Here is a 21,352-nt window from a genome sequence, read left to right on the forward strand (position 1 = left end):
CCCCTCCTGCCCTCACCTGCTGTCCGTTTGTTTTTGGGGTTTTTTTGCTGCACATTGAGAGATGACCTCTATTCTGCATTTCACCAGGAGTCAGCTGATGGATTGTGGGTTCAAGGTGTTATGGTAAGAAAGTATATTCTATTTTCGCTTAAGGTTTCTGTAACTTAATTATAATAGATTTTTTATAGTTATTAGGTGCATGCATACTCAAATAGACCACCCTATTAATACAACTGAGAAATCCAAAATCTGCCATAGGTTTAACCTGTATGTATTGTCAGAAAGGTGATTACTGGACTCACATTAATGCACACTTGAACTAAAATGAGGTTGTAACTTGTGGGTTCTTGGGTTGCAAATCAGAAACAAACATCTTTGGATTTTTTTAATCCCATAAGATCTGGAAACACAGTTTATATTCAACAAAACATTGCTGATTAACCAAGCACAGTGCCTGCTGTTATTTCAAAATAATTTTATGTCATTTTAGATGAAATGCAGCATTCCAGTGCATCCCAACCATGCCTTTACAGTCAAGGTTTCTGACGGAGCTGAGTTTCTCTCTGACAGTCTGCTGAAAGTGTTTGCAAAGTGATCGGGGGAACAGGGCACAAAGCTAAAGGATGTAGCTGCCATGATGACAGTAAGAACTTTAAAATTCTTTAACTACAAAGTGTATATGTATTGCATTAGGTCAGTAAAAGATTTTTATGCTGCATCCATTGAAACAGTCAACTATTACCCGTGAGTACTGATTCCACCGAAAGGATGCCATAATTTTCGTTATGCATTTACTGGCCCACTGAGAAAAATTTATCTTTTTAAAAAAAAATAAATGTTCTGGAAACTATATATCCATAAAGTTGATGTCAAACAGGAACTTTTGATATTTCTTTGTAGATGCTGGTGTTGCATGTTGACTGGTTTAAGTTTTTGTCTGGGATCATTTTCTTCTGTGCTACTGAAAAGTTCACAAATCTCTGTTTTCTTTGTTATAATACTTTAGGATGACATTAATGCTCGAAGGGAGTCTCATCAAAGTGCTCCGCATCTGTGTGAAAGACAATTGCAACATCTTGGTGCAGGAGTTCATGGTGAGTGTTTTATGAGTAGATTGTGGCTTTGCAACTTTTAAAAATGCATTTAGTTATCCACTTGATCCTCATTGGACTGGTTAGGACCAGTAGTCCTCTTTAATAATTTGAAGTTCACATGAGGCCTGGTAGTGAACTCGGCCGCCCCCCCTTGAGGCCCCACCCCCCTATATTAGGGGTCACATCAGTGTGAAAAAACTTTAAATTTGTCATTCTAGTGAACAAAGGAAAATCCCCCCAATATTTAGCTTTTGTTTGAAAAAAAAAAAAAAAAGACCAACAGCTAACCAAATTGTGGGGCTGAAAGTCTAAATTCTAACATCTTCTGAGTGACATAACCTGGATTTCTGATGGGCCGGTGTCTTTCTAACAAAAACTAATGTAAAGCATTTGAAATTATTATGTTTTTCACTCTGTCTTAGAAACTCTGTTAGACCATGAATGGCAGCATGGCAGGCAACTCTTTGGCTATAGCTATTTACTATGTTGCTTGCATTGGTTTAAATTACTCTAACATTAGAACTGGTAGATTCAAAAGAGATGAGTTTAAAAAGGAATCTTAAAGAAATGTTTTGTGTTTAACCAGGACTTGACTGAGGCCACTGCACAGATTGAGAAAACCACAATGAACATCTGTCTCCAGAGGATGCACCAGGCAATGACTTTTCTGATGTTGGCATCATCATCGAGGGTATAGTAGTTCTTCAAGATCTGGATAACGTGACCTTTGCAGTAGCCATGCTGTTTGGACCTTTTTTATTCCTTCAATATGAGTTACCCATCACAACTCTGCTACACTTTTGAGGTGATTCAAAGGGTGGTAATGGAGTTGGATGCAACTCAGCTCTCAAGAAAAACTCACAACTAAGACAAAACTGCTTCTGCAATGAAAGCTCACTGTTATGCATGCAAGCTGATCAGCTCTAGGTGAGAGGACATTTAAATCTCACACTTGTTCTGCTGCATTTTTGAAGCTCAATTCCAGGAACAGATCGCAGGGTTCATTTTTATATACTCTGCAACTGCCATGAGGACGAGCCGTTTTTGTTGTTGTTGTTTGTTTTTCCTTTTGCTCTGTACAGCATTTTGGCAGCATTTTTAAATTTCTCTTTGTATTTTTTCTTTCTTTTACTAGTGAAGAGATGTAGCATGAACAGTTATGCAGTCTAAATATCCCATATGGGTCGTGTGAAATGTTATTTTCAGTTTCATTCAGTTGAAGTAAAGAACGTTGAATATTTCTAAGTGTGCTGTTTTGAACCAAGATGTCACAGTATGATCAGTGCTGTAATTTTTGACAGTCACTGTATCAATGTTATTTTTGCATCTCTTGAATAAAGGTTTTGACCTGCAAGTGCTAATTTCTTTAGTTATTGGGGTAAAATGGGTAATGTTAATAGGAAGGTGTTTGCCAATTCAGTAACCTAATTTAATGTTAATGGAAACTAACATTACCTCAAATTGTTTAGTTATAATTGTTGTTTAACTGAATCTTGACGTCAGAGGCCTTAAATAGAATGTTTTGATTTGTTCTTTCCCAACATTTTTCAAAAGAAACAGTCTAATTTCTTTGCTGTGATTGATTCCAGAGAACACGGAAGAACTGACATTATTTAACTGTTGATTTATGTAGATTCAGTGGAGGAGTAATGTCAGTTTAATTCTTTACCTACTGTCAATGCAGTGAAATTAGACATTTTGTTTTGAAAGGTTACTGGTGGATGCCAGCAACCATCTTGGAAGAGAACAATACAATCTGTTATAAGGCCTCCATTTGAAAATTGTATATTTGATGCTAGAATATAATAGCAAAATGTAATTTGAAGATAACATGTAGCATTTAAGTGACCAAGTAGTATTGGGTAAAAGTTATTGAATGGTGTTGGGATAAAGTGAGAAAATTGTGAAGGATTAAAATATTTCAAGAGCTCAAATTACTTCATCAAAACATGTTTAAGTCACATTTTATCAACACAAATTGCACAGGTTTATTGAACATGAATAAATTGTGTTAATTTAACTCAATTGTTTAAGTTGCTGCCAAAGCAAAACATCTGTGTGCAACAAATGTCCACCATTGAATTAAGTAAATCCAACAACATATTTTTTTCAGTGTAGCTGCTTCTGCAAAGATGCTACAGGTATTGTCAGTAAACACGTCCACCACCTCATTTGATAACTGACAAACATGCCACAGTATGTGAGACTGGGCAGTGGTCGTTTTGATTTAGTGACGTGCAATACAGTCTCTCCCAGGCGACTGTGCTGTCTCCATTCCTGTTCACCTTGTGCATCTTATATTCAATTTGTAGTCAGCAGTGGTTGGCTGTATTAGTGATGAGCAGTAGCAGTGGAGTGGTACAGGAGAAATCATATGCCCTTGAATGTGAGTAAGACCGAAGAGATGGTGATCAACAGCCACAGCAACAGCAGGCTCAACTGGAAGACCAACAAAGAGGCTGTATATAAGAAGGGGATGAGGAGTCTCTGCTTACTAAGGAGGCTGAGATCCTTCAATGTGTACAGCAAAATTATATAGATTTTCTATCGCTCAGTTGTAGTGAGTGCAATGTAATTTGCTGTGGTCTGCTGGGAGGGCAGGATCAGTAGCTGGTGACACACCAACAGACTGAAGAAACTTGATCAGGAAGTCTGTCTCTTTAATTAGGTGTAAACTGGACACTTGTGAAGCCATCATAATTACCCATTATGGATAATCCTGACCATCCTTTGCAGCACTTACTGGACGTCAACGGAGCACTTCCCCTTCACAAAAGTATTCAGCTCCACTGCCACAAGGATAGATACAGGAAATCGTTGGTACCACATGCTGCTATCCTTGCAATACAATATATGGCAGAGAATCATCTCTCAGATATTATTATCATTATCATTATCATCATTATTATTTAACAACTCTTGTACCAAAAGATTTTTCCACATATGGGATAAATCGTCCCTGCTGAAAATAAATAAATAAATAAAAATAAATAATAAATAGATGAAAATAAATAAATTGCTAAAAATGATGTTAGGAAATCTTTATTCAAAATAAAGTAAGGTAAACCTCTGATGACATGGCCATTAGCAAACTTAATTTAATAACGTAGATAAGAAAATTTGCAACCAGGCTTAAATTGTGTGCAACTGGAATACTAGTTGAAAAAGAAAATGACTACAACTGCAGGTGAACAACATCATTGAGTAAAATATGTGCAGCATGGCAAAGACTAACATCCCTTTTCGGCATAGTAATAACATCTTAGGTAATGCATTAATAGAGGCAGTCAGCTATCGATGTTCCTACCTCTCTCCTGTTAATTACCTCAGCTGTCCAGTGGAAGTGCCAAGCCAATATAAGTGATAATCATCTCAGCGCTCTTGAATGCTCACTGGTCCTCGTGAGTATGATTTCAAAACCCTCTGACCAGGTGATCAATACGGTTGAGAATAGAGACGTTGGTGGACAAAGGACAGTCACACTGGAATCTTAAGATTCTGTGCCATTTCAATTGCAGCTTCAAGCCTAAACACCAACCGATGCTCCCTCACTTACTTCTGTTTCATTAATCTGTCAACATATCAGCCAATCTTTAGGGTAAACTAAATGAGTTTCACCCTCTGAAAGTGAGCCAAATGAGCATTTTCAGCTGCTTTGTGACAACTCAGACTGATGAAACGCAGTGAAAGAATGTTCTTGCCACCTACAGCATTCGCACAAGTGCGAACACAAGCACAGCCACATCCCTTTATCATCCCGTGATAAATTAATTTAGCATATTTTTATATATCTGACAGTCCTATTCGTCACATCACATCATTGCACAGAAAAATCGAAGCCTCATAAAAAAATAGAAGCCTCTCAAGCCTTTGAGAAAAACTCAAAGTGAAAATAAAAACACCTTAGCTAGATGGCCACACATGCTGGAGAAGGAGCCTGTAATGAACACCTCTTTTACATTGTAGCTAAAAATAACAGTTGCAACATAACATGCAGTTGCATGCATGGATCTTTGTTGTCACTGGCAAGCCTCTAAAAAAGGCATTGTTGATTTGCTTGTCATGGTTTCCACATAATAGAGGTTTTTTCTTTTCCTTTAGCACCAGCTTGAGTTTAGCATCAGTGTTTCTGAGTGAAAATGTCCAGAGAATTACTGGATAGATGCAATGAGAATTGGCAGTAATCCCTTTTAGGATGAATTATAATAAATGTAGAGATTCCCAGGCTTTTTATTTAATGCCACCTTAATGTAAAGTAATGCAATTTCTTCAACATCCATCCATTCATCAATCTATCAATTTTTTTCTCACACTTATCTGAGTCTGGGTCATGGGGGCAGCACTCTATACAGGGAAATCCAGACCTCCTTTTCCCCACCCACTTCTTCTGGTGGCATAATGTGGCATTTAAACGAGACATAGCACAGCCAAGAGACATCTCTCCTGCATTTACTGGTTGTGCTTGGAGATCAGCTGGTTGTTATTTTGTGGCATTTTAAAACACGTTTTGCCAGCATGTAAGTTGCAGAGTGCCCTCTGATGGACAAACTATGCAACATCAGCACTTGTGACATGCCTGAAGGGTGTTTCTACTCTTTCTTCTTTACTTTTATCGTTTTCCTTTATTGGCTGTAAAAATGCAAATACTGATATATCAACAAATAGCTAATATTATCTGATATATCAGCCTCATTAATATATCAGTCAGTTATTAAATGTTTGCTAATTAGCAATATTAGCATGCCAAATGACCAACATTACACTTGACAGACATTAGCATGTTAGCATTGTCAGTAGGAGCATGAAACCTTTCTCATTTCAGCATTTGCTTCACAGAGGGTGAAAATTATTCTCTCCCAGCCCAGTGCTTATCTCAATATTTAAACATTTATTCATACTCTTACAGCAGATGTAATTTTGATAAAAGTGTGAATGTTATAGAAACCTTTCAGAGGAATTTTATTCCCTGAGTCAAATCAAAAGATGGAGATTTAGGTTTTTTAGATCAATTTTAAAGTGGTGGTTATGGAATAGGGCTCAACTGGTGTCATGACAAAATGTGACCTAATAGATATGAATAACCTTTGAGAGATGTATATTGCATTACTTTTCAGAGACCAAATAACATTCTTGATTTGCATGCTGCACCAATTCAGCCTCTGCTGAAGCCTTTGCAGTGCTCACCCTAAGCTCATGCAGACGTTATTCATTCAGTCATATATAAGCTATACACAATACACTTGTCTGAATATCTATCAAATAAATAAGAATAAGACGAAAACCCCCCCAAAACAAAACCAGTCCTAAACTCAATCAGAATTTGGATGGGTATGTGCAGAAAAGATGCAATGAGAATTGGAATGAAACAGAAAAAGCATAATGCTAAAACCGCACGCTGAAAGGATAAAACTGCTTAAGCATTCCATATTAAGTGGTTTCTGCCTAGGTTTTGACTTTTTTATATGGTAAAATTCTTTATTGCTAACTCTTACTCTCATCTAAACGGAACATTCACTGTAGCAATCATTGCACCTACAACACAGTCCTGTATCTACAATACTGTGGAAACGTCTTGAGCAACCCCTCATTTTTTTCTCTAGGAAAATAGGAACTACTGTAATTGTCGGGCTATAAGCCGCTACTTTTTGCACAAGCTTTGAACCCTGCGGCTTTTAGTCAGGTGCGGCTTTTCTATGGATTGTCCATGATGTTTGTCATATCGTAAGACGATTTGTTTTGTTTGTTCCGCTGTTGTACGGCACTACGTTGCCTGGCGGAAGGGCATGTGATCAGACACACAGTATCGGGGTTCAAGAGTGGTATGTTGGTCACGTGTCCATCCGCCAGGCAACATAGTGCTGTACAAGTAGCGCGAAAAACAAACTTCAAATTAACGCTACGCGTTCAGCGGGAGTCGTGGATGACGAGTGGCGATAAACTTGCGAAAAGCAAGTTATGCTCAACTCCACCGGTGGAATCTGACAGCGTGGAAAAGTGTGAAAACATCCATGATCACCAACGGATTTCGAAGGGCTGGACTGCTGCATGATGGAGAGGAGGACACTGCCACGGCCCTTCAGAGGGTGTTCGACTCTGACACTGACAACGAGGATTTCTTTGGTTTTGTAAGTGACAACGAATGAAAGAAGCTGAGAGTGGATGACGTAACCATCCTGAGCCTGTTCGTATCCGACACTGGAGAAGAGGACTTTGGTGGTTTTAGTGCGCTGGAAGATGGTGGTGAATGACTGAATTTTCTTCTTGTTAAAGCCGTGTCACTGCACCTGAGCCTAAAAGGTAGTCTGAATCTATTTTTCTGGTGTGCTGTAGGTTATTGTTATGTACTACATTTGTTACTCATTTATGAAGCACAGTACATGTTTCGTACTTGTAATTACCGCTACTTATACATTTACCTAAAAAGTTATGCAAATATGTACCTAGAGCTGGGCGATAGAACGATAACGATATGTATCGCGATATAACTTTTACTCGATAGAGAAAATAAACTATCGCGATAGACTTCGCCGCTCTTGTCCTCTTAAAAAAAAAAAAAAAAAAAAAAAAGGTCAGCCAATCCAAATTAAGTAGCGCAGAGCCGAACCAATCACAGCCGCAGCGTCACGTCGCGTGACTTGTTACGTACAGCACAAGTGCCAAGCCGCACGTGTGTTTGTTTGGGAAGCAGCCAGCGGGTAATGGAGCCAGCGCGTAATGGAGGAAATGAGTGTGCCGACTAGAAAAATCAACCGAGCGTGACCGAAGAGAAAACAGATGATGGTTCCAACGCCGGAGAGATTGTCGAACGGAAGAGCCATAGAAGTTCAGTAGTGTGAAGGTATTTCGGCTATTTCAAGTCTGACAAAAAACAGAGTAGCGTGCACTGTAAATTGTGCCGAAAGCAAGTCTGGAAATACAATAAACTGGTGCATGCGTCACACTGTGCGCCACGTTATTGTTTCGGTGAAATGAATTTCTACAATACTGTTACTGTTAATTCTACTCTCTGCAGTGTTTAAATGCTTACATATACACACAGTTACTGTCCCTCCACACATACAGTGGGGCAAAAAAGTATTTAGTCAGCCACCGATTGTGCAAGTTCCCCCACTTAAAATGATGACAGAGGTCAGTAATTTGCACCAGAGGTAAACTTCAACTGTGAGAGACAGAATGTGAAAAAAAAATCCATGAATTCACATGGTAGGATTTGTAAAGAATTTATTCGTAAATTAGGGTGGAAAATAAGTATTTGGTCACCTCAAACAAGGAAAATCTCTGGCTCTCACAGAACTGTAACGTCTTCTGTAAGAAGCTTTTCTGTCCCCCACTCGTTACCTGTATGAATGGCACCTGTTTGAACTCATCATCTGTATAAAAGACACCTGTCCACAGCCTCAAACAGTCAGACTCCAAACTCCGCCATGGCCAAGACCAAAGAGCTTTCGAAGGACACCAGGAAAAGTATTGTAGACCTGCACCAGACTGGGAAGAGTGAATCTACAATAGGCAAGCAGCTTGGTGTGAAAAAAATCAACTGTGGGAGCAATCATCAGAAAATGGAAGACATACAAGACCACTGATAATCTCCCTCGATCTGGGGCTCCACGCAAGATCTCATCCCGTGGGGTCAAAATGATCATGAGAACGGTGAGCAAAGATCCCAGAACCACACGGGGGGACCTGGTGAATGACCTGCAGAGAGCTGGGACCAAAGTAACAAAGGTCACCATCAGTAACACACTACAACGGCAGGGAATCAAATCCCGCAGTGCCAGACGTGTTCCGCTGCTGAAGCCAGTGCATGTCCAGGCCCGTCTGAAGTTTGCCAGAGAGCACATGGATGATACAGCAGAGGATTGGGAGAATGTCATGTGGTCAGATGAAACCAAAGTAGAACTTTTTGGTATAAACTCAACTCGTCGTGTTTGGAGGAAGAAGAATACTGAGTTGCATCCCAAGAACACCATACCTACTGTGAAGCATGGGGGTGGAAACATCATGCTATGGGGCTGTTTTTCTGCCAAGGGGACAGGACGACTGATCCGTGTTAAGGACAGAATGAATGGGGCCATGTATCGTGAGATTTTGAGCCAAAACCTCCTTCCATCAGTGAGAACTTTGAAGATGAAACGAGGCTGGGTCTTCCAACATGACAATGATCCAAAACACACCGCCCGGGCAACAAAGGAGTGGCTCCGTAAGAAGCATTTGAAAGTCCTGGAGTGGCCTAGCCAGTCTCCAGACCTCAACCCCATAGAAAATCTGTGGCGGGAGTTGAAAGTCCGTGTTGCTCGGCGACAGCCCCAAAACATCACTGCTCTCGAGAAGATCTGCATGGAGGAATGGGCCAAAATACCAGCTACTGTGTGTGCAAACCTGGTAAAGACCTATAGTAAACGTTTGACCTCTGTTATTGCCAACAAAGGTTATGTTACAAAGTATTGAGTTGTATTTTTGTTATTGACCAAATACTTATTTTCCACCCTGATTTACCAATAAATTCTTTACAAATCCTACCATGTGGATTCATGGATTTTTTTTTTCACATTCTGTCTCTCACAGTTGAAGTGTACCTCTGGTGCAAATTACTGACCTCTCTCATCATTTTAGGTGGGGGAACTTGCACAATCGGTGGCTGACTAAATACTTTTTTACCCCACTGTACGACTCGGTTCTGCTTCTATGCCCCAGCTTTGTTTACTTTTTCCCACCGAGGCTTCTAGACTTCTGATTGGCCAACATTTCTGCATGGTTAGGAATCTAGCGCCACCTGCTGCTTTGGCATGTTCATAGCAGCGTTTTCCTTCATTTCTGCCTTTATGTGTGGACGGGATTATTTTTTAAAACGAAAACGGAAAATCTCCGTTTTCAAAAATACCCGTGTACGTGTGGACGTAGCCTCAGTCTCTGACTGGAAGCGCTAATTCGTCATTCGGCTTTTGTCAGACTAAAGTAACTGTTAAAACTGTTTGAAAAGCTAAGCTATACAACAAGGAGAGATTGAGAATTTCCTTTTAGTTCTCAGTTTATTTGATATTGACAAAAGTTAGTCAATTTTGTCTGTTCTTCTGTAAAACAAACTAAGATTTATTTTTAGAATTAATATTTTGTTTCTAAGTGGAATTGACAATTTAGTAGTCTGTTTTGTTTGTTCTATTTTGAAACTTAAACGCTTTAGCGGCTGCCTTTTGTGTAGTTTGTAATATTTGCCTTTATTTATCTGAAAAAGTCTCATGTTCCTTAAGTACATCTACCCTGTTGAACTTATTATGGGAAATAAATATTTAAATAAAAACAAGCTGCTGATTATTTCACATTTTACTTGTGAGCAACGGCACATTTAAATCTTACAAATATAGTTATTTGGCTTATATCGTGATAGATATCGTTATCGCCTGAAATGAAAAAAACATATCGTGATATGAAAAAATCTCATATCGCCCAGCTCTATATGTACCCATAACTTGTTTTTCAAAATATTAATAAAAGGGATGTGTCTCCATACAGCCATCTCTTTCCTGACAATTCCTTTTGTGCATATTCTCTTACATATGATAAGTCAACATTGAAACACCTGCGGCTTTTGGTCAGGTGCGGCTAATGTATGTACAAAACAGGATTTTCCCCTGATTTTAGCTTGTGCAGCTAATATTCAGGTGCGCTTTATAGTCCGGGAAATACGGTAGATATAGTGGGGGGGGTTTAACACACATAGCAATTCAGGAAAAAAAACTAAGTTTTTACAATTCTAACCTCCTAGGACCTGGCGTCCACATATGTGGACATCACATTTTGGTTTGGCTAGACCAAAATACGAAATTTTGCTCTACAAGGGCCTGATAGCCACTTACGAGGACGTTTTACTGTCACTGTTCTATTGAAATTTAAAGTGAATGTCCTCATATATGGATCTCATTTTTCTCAGAAACAAAAATCAGGTAAAAAAAAAAAAAAATCACATACTTCTTTGTTTATACATTCATCAGGTCACAATCGGCCCAAATGGCAAAGAGAAATTCCAAATGCATGCCAAGAAAGAGTTCGGTTCTTAGGAGGCTAATGAGCTTGAAAGTCAATATTAGCTATGACAACTTTTATTCTTCAACAAAACCTCAACTGTCTTAGGCAGCTTTCTAGTAATTTCTTAAGTAGTCTTCAGAAATAGTTCTCCAGGCTTCTTGAAGGGTATTCAAAGCTCTTTTTGGATGTTTCTGTCTTTTGTTCTGTTCTCTGTCAACATGATCTACAATAATGTCAAAGTCTGGACACTGGGGAGTCCAATCCATGACTCATAGTGTTTCACTGCGTGTTTTCTCTCCAGGTATGCTTTTATTGCATTGGCGGTGCGTTTCAGATCATTGTCTTGATCAAAAATGCTTCCAGATGGTTTTGCATGGTGGATTATAATTTGATGATACTTTCCCACATTCATAATTAAATTAATTCTGAGAGGTTCCCCAACACCTCTCCCTGAAATGTACCCTCAAACCATAACAGAACCTCTACAGTCTTCGACAGATGGCTGTAGACATTCACTGTTGTACCGCTGATTTTGAGTCCACTTCTTACGTAATTTCTTTTACCTCAGCCTCTTCTCCTATTTCCCTTCCTACAGCCATCTTTTCAAATTCAAATTTTATTTGTCACACACACACACAACCATACACAGTATGACATGGGGGTGAAATGCTTGTAGCTGTACAATGCCCGACCATTAAATGACAGAAGAAAAGTTTTACAATATTTACAATTTACAGTTTACTACAAAAATTTACAAATCAATTTAGGAATTTACAGTAAAGAATGTGCAAATAGCAGAAGAGATTATAAAGATAAGGATTATAAATTATAGGAATTATAGGATTATAGGAAATGTGTGGTGGTGCGTGTGGTGACGTGTGTGAGAGTCCAGTCTTATAGTGACGTGTTTGGGAGAGTCCAGTCCTACACCTGGTTCAGGGCCCGAATAGCCTGGGGGAAGAAGCTCCTCTGTCCTCATTCTCTCTGTTTTGGCCTTAAGGGAGCGGAAGCGCTTCCCAGTGAGATCATCTAGGAAAAGGCATTGGTGATAGTAGATGGAACAATCCAAGGGCTTGATACATCTTATACTGTAAACAGCTTTTCAGCTCAGTCACTTATTTTATCCTCCATGTTAAAAAATGACAAGAAAGTTTGGCTCCTTGAAAACAAAAACAAAAAAGAAACGAGAGCTGGCTCTAGACATCTGCACAGCACTGTAATTCCAAATCTATATCGGAATCTCCTTCAACCTGTCATCCATAAAAATTTCAAATAATGTCACTTTTTCTTTCAGCTGAGGAGAGTTAAGTAGTGTGTAATCGCAACATCTCAGAATAATCTGTACTCACAGATTTCAACGCTTGTCTCTCTGATAAAGCTCTCCGATAGCGATCTGGTGAGCCAGTCTAATTAAATCGAGCCAACTTCTGACTCAGACCACTTTCATGTTTCACGATGTTGAAAATGGATTAAGACTGACCATAATGAATTCCTCTGGCTGCAGAAGTTTACATTACAGAAGCAAGGTGTGGGTGGGAGTAGGGTCGAGTCTGAGCTTAATCTCATCCACGGATGTGTTAATTGAATCATTCCAACTGCAGCCAATAATCCAACAACCAGGAAATATCTCCGCCATCCTGTCTTAAACACCCATTTTACATTTATTACCAGGATGAGACTCTTTGCTCAGCACACTCACTTGCACTTATCTTTCAGTAGCTGAAATGGGTTTCTCACACAGGCTGGTTTTGCAAACCTTGGGAAAATGTTGTAATTTGTCTTACTGTTTTGCTAGTTACCTTAAGCTCTTAAGATGAAAAGTGCAACGTTCATCTTTGAGCAAACCATTAGCCTTGAAACCAACCATGAGTTCCTTTAAATTAAATAGTTCTTGCTAAGGCTAACACAAAATCTCCTGAAACTCTCACAAGTTTCTTTTCTGACTTTGTTTAAGCGATAAATCTGCTTGTCTCTTGGGTAAATGCACTTTTGATGCACGCTGAATCTCAATGGCAGGGATTTGCATGAATGAAAGGCAATTTTGAGAAACCTTAAATTCAACATACGCATACACACAACAACAGGCGCCTTTAAAAACAGCTGGCAAAAGTTGATAAGAGCCATTTTGTACTTCAAAGTCCTTGTATATGAACCATTTTTTTAAGATCAGCAATTTGTTCCAAAAGCAAGCTGAAAATTGCCCATGGACATCAGCTTTGAAAAACCAACTATTTTTGGAGTCATGCTGCGGTTTGTTGTCATTGTTAGAAAACAAACTCGAGGGGAAAATGCCCCAATGTGTCGCATCGCTGTAAATGATTCTTCTGTCTTGGGATCTAGGCTGACCTTAGGGAATAGCAGGCCCAAACTACTTTCCCATTTAATTAAAGCGTTCCAATGCCAATGTTTATTTAAAAGACTGATTTCTTAAATGAAGATCTAAGAATAAGCAGGAATATGCAGAAGTTTGTTGTATTTTTAAGTGAAAGGATCTCAGTGATGGATATATATAAAAAGGGCATACAGTAGCAATCCAAGAAAATAACATCTTTAACGTAGCTTAAATTAGTGGTGCACACACTATGCTAAACCTTTACCAACATTACAAAAACAGCTCATTACTGATTCACAGTGCAGGATACAATGTTCATAGAAATCCCAACAAACAGCTCGACATCTGTGTAAAGTCAAATCAAATGGATTTGCCATATAAATATTTACTCTTCTTCTGCTGCAGTCAGGCTGTGGCTGACAAATGTGGATCAGTGCCCAGGAGAAAGATTATGCATGCATGTGCTGCATTTATACTTTACATTGTATATTTTTAGTGTGTTGCAGCAGCTATCAGCAGAAGGGCAAAGATTTCAGAAACAGCCCTGTTCAGTGTCAAAAAGGTTCTGTTACATTAAATGTCATATAAGAGGCTACATTAAAAATATATATATATATATACATATATACTATAATATAGTAACAACAACAGTAGCAACATTTGAAACAACTCTGGAAATGGTCTGAAATGCAGTCCTAAACCATGACAGAGCCTCCACTGTCTAAAACAAGGCTGTAGGCACTCACTGTTGTGACATGACGTTCAAATAGTGTCTATATGCTGTAGATGGCTTATTAGGCTCACCAAATCTAACTTTGTTGTCCTCTTATCCGGTTTCCTATTTTTTTTGTTTAAGGATACATTGCACACTATTTGGCGATATGCCAAGCTCATTGTGAATCATCTTGTTGGTGCAAAATAACAATTTTATGCCTGTCTTTTCACATTTTCACAGATTCAGCTAAAGAAACAGGAGCAAATAGTCTTGTTGTTCAGAACATGCTTTTGCAGAATTGTCTGTTATGTGTAGGTGTGAAACAGATGTCAACTTAGAGTTGAGTGCCTTTTATATACTTGATTGACGAACAGGTCAGTGTTAATTACACTGTTCCAAAAAATAGTAACGTCAAATTATTTTACTGTGTATTTTACAGTTGCGTACTGTTTTTCTAGAATATCATTACATTTACATAAGTAGACTGTGATCTGACACGTCAAATGTAAAATAACATACCATCACTGTAAATGTAATAAAACACAATTAAATATATTTTGTTGTACATATGCATATTTAGATCGTAAAAATACGTCCAGAAATGTCTCCCATCATGCCTTGGGACATGTGCTGCTGTTTAGATGTTCTTGTTTTATTGTTTATGGTTACGTTACTTTTAACTGTTATCTTGAATGTTGTGTTTACGTCGTGGTGCAGCATCACTGACAGTTGTTGTTTCGTAGAGAGAGTGCTGTACCATGAGTAACTTCTGTTGTACTGTTGTTGAACCTTGAGGCACATAGTAGCACTGGCAAGTGTTTTATTGAAGAGCTCCCCCTACCAGCTTGGAGTTAAATAACAAGCTCAATCTCTCTCTGTGAGCTTCCTTGTTAAGATTTCTCTGCATGCCACAATGTAAAGCATTGCACGGACATGCTGTGCTAATTAAATATTTTGAAAAAGAAATGTAGAGGTAGGAGTTGCAATAAATATAAATAACATGACGCTAAGCTTTGGCCAATGAATGTGAACTAACAACAACAAGGTCGCAGGTATGGCTGCGACCGTAGGAAAAAACCCTAATATGAAGGTGTTTTACTGTGAATTTGACAGTAATGTTCTGTTCTTGTAGAATATCATTAAAGTTATGTAAATAGACTTTGACTTCACATTTTGAATGTAAATGAACGTTAAATCACTGTAATGTAATACAACATAATTGTCATGATTATTAAATGTATCTGTCCGTACATATGCATATTTAGATTAAAATAATTCACAAATGTATCATGATTTCACAAATATTTGTCCGTTATTTGAAAGATTGAACTGTTGAATTCAAATGTAATGCTGTGGAAAAGTATATAACATGATCCCTATAAGCTTGTGTTACATCACATAAGTATTATTATCGTTGCTAGTTAGGTCGTTCGTGGCTCAAGAGTTGGCAGTTCGCCTTGTGATCCGAAGATTGCCGGTTCGCGCCCCAGCTCGGACACTCTCCGTCGTTGTGTCCGTGGTCAAGACTCTTCACCTACCGCCTACTAGTGATGGCCAAAGGGGCCGATGGTGCGATATGGCAGCCTCGCCTCTGTCAGTCTGTCCCAGGGCATGCAATCAATTGTTATTTAAACCAACTGTTAACTGTATATTTCTGTACATTTACGTATTATGATTGTTGTTTATAGGTAATTTCATTGTTTGATCACGTAAAAATGTTCCTAATTTAATGTCTAAAAGCACTTGGAAAAGGCAGAATCCCATGTCAAATTAGCGCAACAAACTCTATTTTCATTACTGAAAATGACCGTATTTTTATGGGACAGTTATTTTCTGTTATTTTACGGTCGCATTTTGGCGCCCCAGCTGCCGGAATATTACCGTTGTTTTAGGATGTTTTTTTTTAACAGTGTAGGTTAATAAGCAGAAAGAAAATGTACTTGGAAATGCTTGGGGACAAGGACGTACTCAAAATGAGTAAAAGAGTAGCCAATGTCCAAACTTTAAAAGGCCTTCAGAAATCCTGTAGAACTATCCAGTTGTTCAGTGATGACGCGACGAATCCTACTTCCGGGTCTAAAGTAGTCTGCGTTTAATATGGCTTTTGTGTTGTTAACATGTTTAATGTTATGTATTTTCTTCTATTTGATCTCAAAAAGCTCCTAAAACAGTCAGTGATCCCTGTTGACCTCCCTCGGCTTTTATTACCACTAATCATTTATTTAAGCTCAGTTTTTAAAACCTTAGGATGTAACTACAGCCCAGCCCATGCAATAGTATATGAATGACTAACCTCGTATTGTGGATGGATTATCTCAGTTGTTCTCCTGGCTGAAGTTTGGTCCTTTTACAGCATCCTGCCATGCGATTACATTTGTTCCTGACCACCGACAACACTCACGTTAACTTTTATCGAGTGGAAAAAAAGTTAGCTTGTTTATATTATGCTAACATAGCTGTGTCGCTAGCGGTCACGTAGCACATCATTATATACCAGCTAGCCCAACTTCAGTAACCCTACAAACGTCACTGCTGTTTAGTTTTCTGTCTTCATTTATGCTGGAAGTGATAACAGAGCTGTACGTTTTAATTTGTTTCCAAAACCCCACAGTCAGGACATGCTATATTGTATTTAGATAGAAGCTAGCGAGCCAACTCCCTGCTAACTTCTAACTCCGTTAAATGTCATAAATTCCGTTTTCATGGATGCCTGGATGTTAAACTCAATTGTTACACCTGGTAGAGCAGAACGCTGATCATTTTATTAAAGATGAAAGACTTTAGACAGTTTTTCAACTCTCAGTAATGCCATAGTGATCGTTTGATATATGGACCTGCAGCGGAGTTTAGACCCAGACACGGCTAGTGACGTCAGACTGAACAATCGGATTGCTTAAGACCACTATGAAAAATAGCAAAAAACCCTGGCTTCTTGGACTTTTGCACTGCATACTGTGAAAAAAAAATAGCATTCATGCTAAAGGCATTTTATGACAGTTGAGGCAAATTTGCCTATGGGTGAAGACATTAATTTATTCTCTGTGTGCCCTTGAATATTTACCCCATACATTTGTGCTCTCAATTACACATAAAATATGCACCAATGTCTAGCGGCAGATACAGAGCACAGTGTCAATAGCATTGAGTTGTAGCCACATTATCAAACTTTAATGTAATGACTACAGTGTTTAGAAATAATTTGTCATGTCAGTACTGTTTAGCTAATGTCTATCTACAAAATGTAATACCTCAAAAATGATATCAAACAATAAATGACGCTTGTGTCTTAAGGCTGCATTTTCCTACCTTTCCCACTCTCATTAAAAGACTCAAGCCAACGCTTTTAATTCATCTATTATGCCTTCCAACTTCTCCTCTCTCCGTAGTAATTGGCCTTGAGTCCATTTGCTTTTATTAAAGATATCAATCTTTAACAATAAGTCATACATACAGTGTAATTTTTTTTTTTTTTTTTGGAAAAAAAAGGAGGTTTAGTTTGGTTTTTCTCTAGCAACCAGCAATGCAGATTTTCACTCTAACGCCAGTAAATGATGTGTTTGTTGAAGACCGCTACTGGCTGTGAACAAATACAATTTGCTTTTATGGCAGCAAAATGGTGTATAAAAATTGACTTTGGTGCTACAAATAATTCCAAGCACAACAGCGTATTCAGAATAGTTCGATTAATAGAGCTCAATATATGATGCACCGCCGGTGCAGTCGCTCATACTTTACAAGGTATTCCTTTAGCAGCTACACAGGTCACAAGGGATTATCCCTCACATTACAGGCTCATCAAACAACTGAGCTGCAATCTCAGCTAAATGAGTCATGTGTAAGTGGATCGCCCACAACAGCGGTGTAACAAATATCTTGACATATTAAATGCACAAGTTAGCTTGAATTTACTTAACAACCTAGCCTTTTGGTTACAGGCATTGTTTTATTAAAATCAATTGACTGCTGCACGTTAACATCAGCAGGGGTTGGGATTAATTAGTCTACACCAGCAGGCAGCGGCTCGTATAAATATGCAGCACAGCAGTAACAGTTGTTAACAATTAATATGACAAACACTTTATCTCTGAAATATCGTCAACTTGCTTTGTTTTTTCTTCTTTCCTTCTGAGAATTCCTGAAACCACACTATTCCCCAACTTTCACCAATCTCAGAGATAACAGGTGGCTCGGTTGTAACACGCCACAAGGGCAATCTGAAAATGACAAATGCACTATTAGGATGATTGATGGTGCACAGTAACTTCTAGTGTTGGTAGGTTTTGGATTTGGCAGTAGCAAGTATGGTTGGCAAGAGCTGATTGGAGTGTTGTTTGTCCACTCATGAAGCTAATGCGGCTCTTGGCGCCTCTTCAAAATTAACACAAAAGTGTTAGCAGTGATAATGTGGGCTTTAGTAAACAACTAGAGTTGATTTTTTTTTTTAAATTGTACGTAGGCCTATTAAAAAAAAGTTAAGTGCTTTTTAAAGGTAAAATGCAATTCTCTTGATTCTTTTTTTAGCTGTGATGTATCAGAACTACAAGGTCGCAGAACATGATCAAAATGAATCTAAATTACCAAACGGATCATGATGTGTGGATTCAGAGCTGTTGTCTGCACGTCCGTATTCCACTTCCTTTCACACGCGTCCACGTCCTTCATAAATACCATCACTCCCGTTTGGAGTAAATGAAACTTGTGTATTCATTCATATGCTACACACAATTATTTGTTAAGCGACTCGAAGTAGAATTTTCAACAGAGACGCATTCCTCTCATTTGAATTTAGAAGCTCAGTTTATTGTGTGCCATGTGCCATTTTCTCCCAGAGTCTCTTCAGAGTCGTGTCTACAATCCATGAAATGAACAAAATGGCTCAGAAAATGAAAGGATTACCATAAAATTACATCCAAATAGTGCTGATTGCTTGATGAGCATCTGTGGTGCCAATTTCAAGCCCTCGAAATCCATGTCATCTCTCCACTGTAATGTGCTTCATTAACTACTCCCTGCTATATTTCCCAAACCACTTCATGTGCTATAGAATATCGTCTCTTTGATGTGGCAGTAAATATGATAGATTCTCTCCAAAAATAAAAATTGGACCACAATTTTGCCATCATACACTGATGGCTGTGATTGGCTTTCTCAGAGTGGCCTGGTAATGTGACCATGAGGCGATCGCTACAGTCATGATGAACTCCAAAAACACAACTGCTCAGGGGAGTTTTGTGAATTAGCTGAAGGAGATCAGCGATTACAGCGCAGTCTCTCTCTTTGCCACTATTTCATACAGAGCCTGCGCACATGGATTACCAACAATCAATATTCAATTTAGCTCGTATTGCTTTGAGTGTGGGTTTGCTTACTCGTCACTGTGTGAGGAGTCTGGATCTTCAGCTTGAGGTGACTGTTTAAATTTAAAGTGTGTGTAGTGTATGGGGTAAAAGAGCAGAAGGGCACAAAAATAAGGCTTAACAGTCAAACAGTTGGAACTACCCTTCTTTTTCTTGACAGGCCTGATTGTAAAACTCATCCTGCATAATGATACTTTCCCTGTTGCTACAGTTATGTGACAAAGAAAGTTTTTGTAGGATTCTGTGCAATGCTGTGAAAAACTAAGCACACTCTGTGACTTAAATTCTTGCACAGCACTTTTAATATCAATAAATTCATTCATAATATTTTTTGGGATGACTTTGTCATATATTGTTGTGAAGGAATGCACACTTGTTTGCAACAGAAACATCTCTTCTCTCCATCACTGCTTTAGTTAATTGAGGGTTGCGGGTATTCATTTATGCACAGCTCTGTTAAGGTCCCAAAGCATTTTAGTTTGAGATCTGGACTTTGATTGGGCCGCTGCAACAACTTAATTCATTTCTTTTTCAGTTTTTGCTGCTGGACAGATGGTCTTCTATCAAATATCTAGAATACTTTGTTATACTGAGGAGTTCGTGGTTGAATCTGTGAGTGCAAGGTGCCCAGGTCTTATGCCTGCAAAACAAACCGAAATCATTACCTCTACACCACTGTGCTTATGGTTTGTGCTGAAATGCTGTGGTGGTTTTCACATACATGAAGCATCTCTACTCTCATGTATCCAAATGATATTGTTGCAGCAGTCCCGGGAATTGTTCCGATCTCACAGGTAAGCCATGCTGCCATGTACTCTGTAGAGAGCTGAGACTTTCTCATGGCAACCCTTCCAAAACCAGCTGCACTTATTCAATCTTTTTCCAGCTGTTCTGTCATGAACTTTAACATCTAACATGCTAACTGAGGCCTTTAGAGTCTCCAGTTTGGGCCAGCTGTCTTGGAGTTTGTTCAGATTTGTAGCACTGTTTTAACACCTAGCTGAATGCTCGAGACCAACATATGCCTTTTAATTCATATTGTAACTGTATGAGTGTACTTATGACTAGTGTTGGTCAAGTTACTTGAAAAAAGTAATCAGTAACTAATTACCGATTACTTCCCCCCCAAAAGTAATCCCGTTACTTTACTGATTACTTATTTTCAAGAGTAATTAGTTACATAGTTACTTTACTATTGTAACTTTAGTTACAATATGAATAGGTAATAAAGCAATAGATCTTTCAACCCAATTCTACATTTTATGCATAATCCATCATTTAAAATGTAATCAAATGGAAAAGTCTCTTTTTAAAACTGGTTTTATTAGTTTTAATCTTTTCACTTTATGCATCAAGCAAACGTTAAATTATATGCAACATTCTCTGACTGGAAGAAATTTGTTGAATATTTAAACCTATTTTCTGCACAGTCCAGCATATAAAATAAAATAGTTTTTTGTGTTTACACTCACTCTTTCAAATAGATGCAAGTCAAACACAGCAGAAAATAAATAAAATCAAAGACTCAGCGGTCCTGCTGCTCTATTTTCACCTGTATATCAGGAGTGAGGCAGTCGGAGGTTTGCCCTGGTGCAGGTGTGCCGCAGCGGTCAGTGGAAGGATCCGGCAGTTTCTCTGTGAATTTCCCATTCTGTGGCAGCGTACTCTCGGTGCTTGCTCGGAATTTTAGTTTTGTTTTTTTTTTGCTGTAAAAAGATGTTTTCTTCAGTGAACAGCGGACGCTAATGTTTTTGTCACTTTTTATAGAATCAAACTCAAAGTAAGGTCAGTATTTCCACGCTTTAAATGCTGCACGGTCATATGCTCGTTA

General features: G+C 38.5%; 1 protein-coding gene and 1 long non-coding RNA gene across 3 annotated transcripts in view; one reads left to right on the plus strand and one right to left on the minus strand.

The window, feature by feature from the left end:
• Window positions 1-21,352, minus strand: part of ncam2 (neural cell adhesion molecule 2) — a 462,302-nt gene that overhangs the window by 232,145 nt on the left and 208,805 nt on the right. The gene's annotated exons all lie outside the window — the stretch shown is intronic.
• Window positions 74-1,944, plus strand: LOC308394116. The gene is made up of 4 exons (XR_013971118.1): window positions 74-123; window positions 491-643; window positions 1,007-1,094; window positions 1,681-1,944. It is a non-coding gene; the product is annotated as an uncharacterized lncRNA (long non-coding RNA).

This window comes from Rhamphochromis sp. 'chilingali' (assembly GCF_963969265.1).
Source record: "Rhamphochromis sp. 'chilingali' genome assembly, chromosome: 3".
Lineage (NCBI taxonomy): Eukaryota > Metazoa > Chordata > Actinopteri > Cichliformes > Cichlidae > Rhamphochromis > Rhamphochromis sp. 'chilingali'.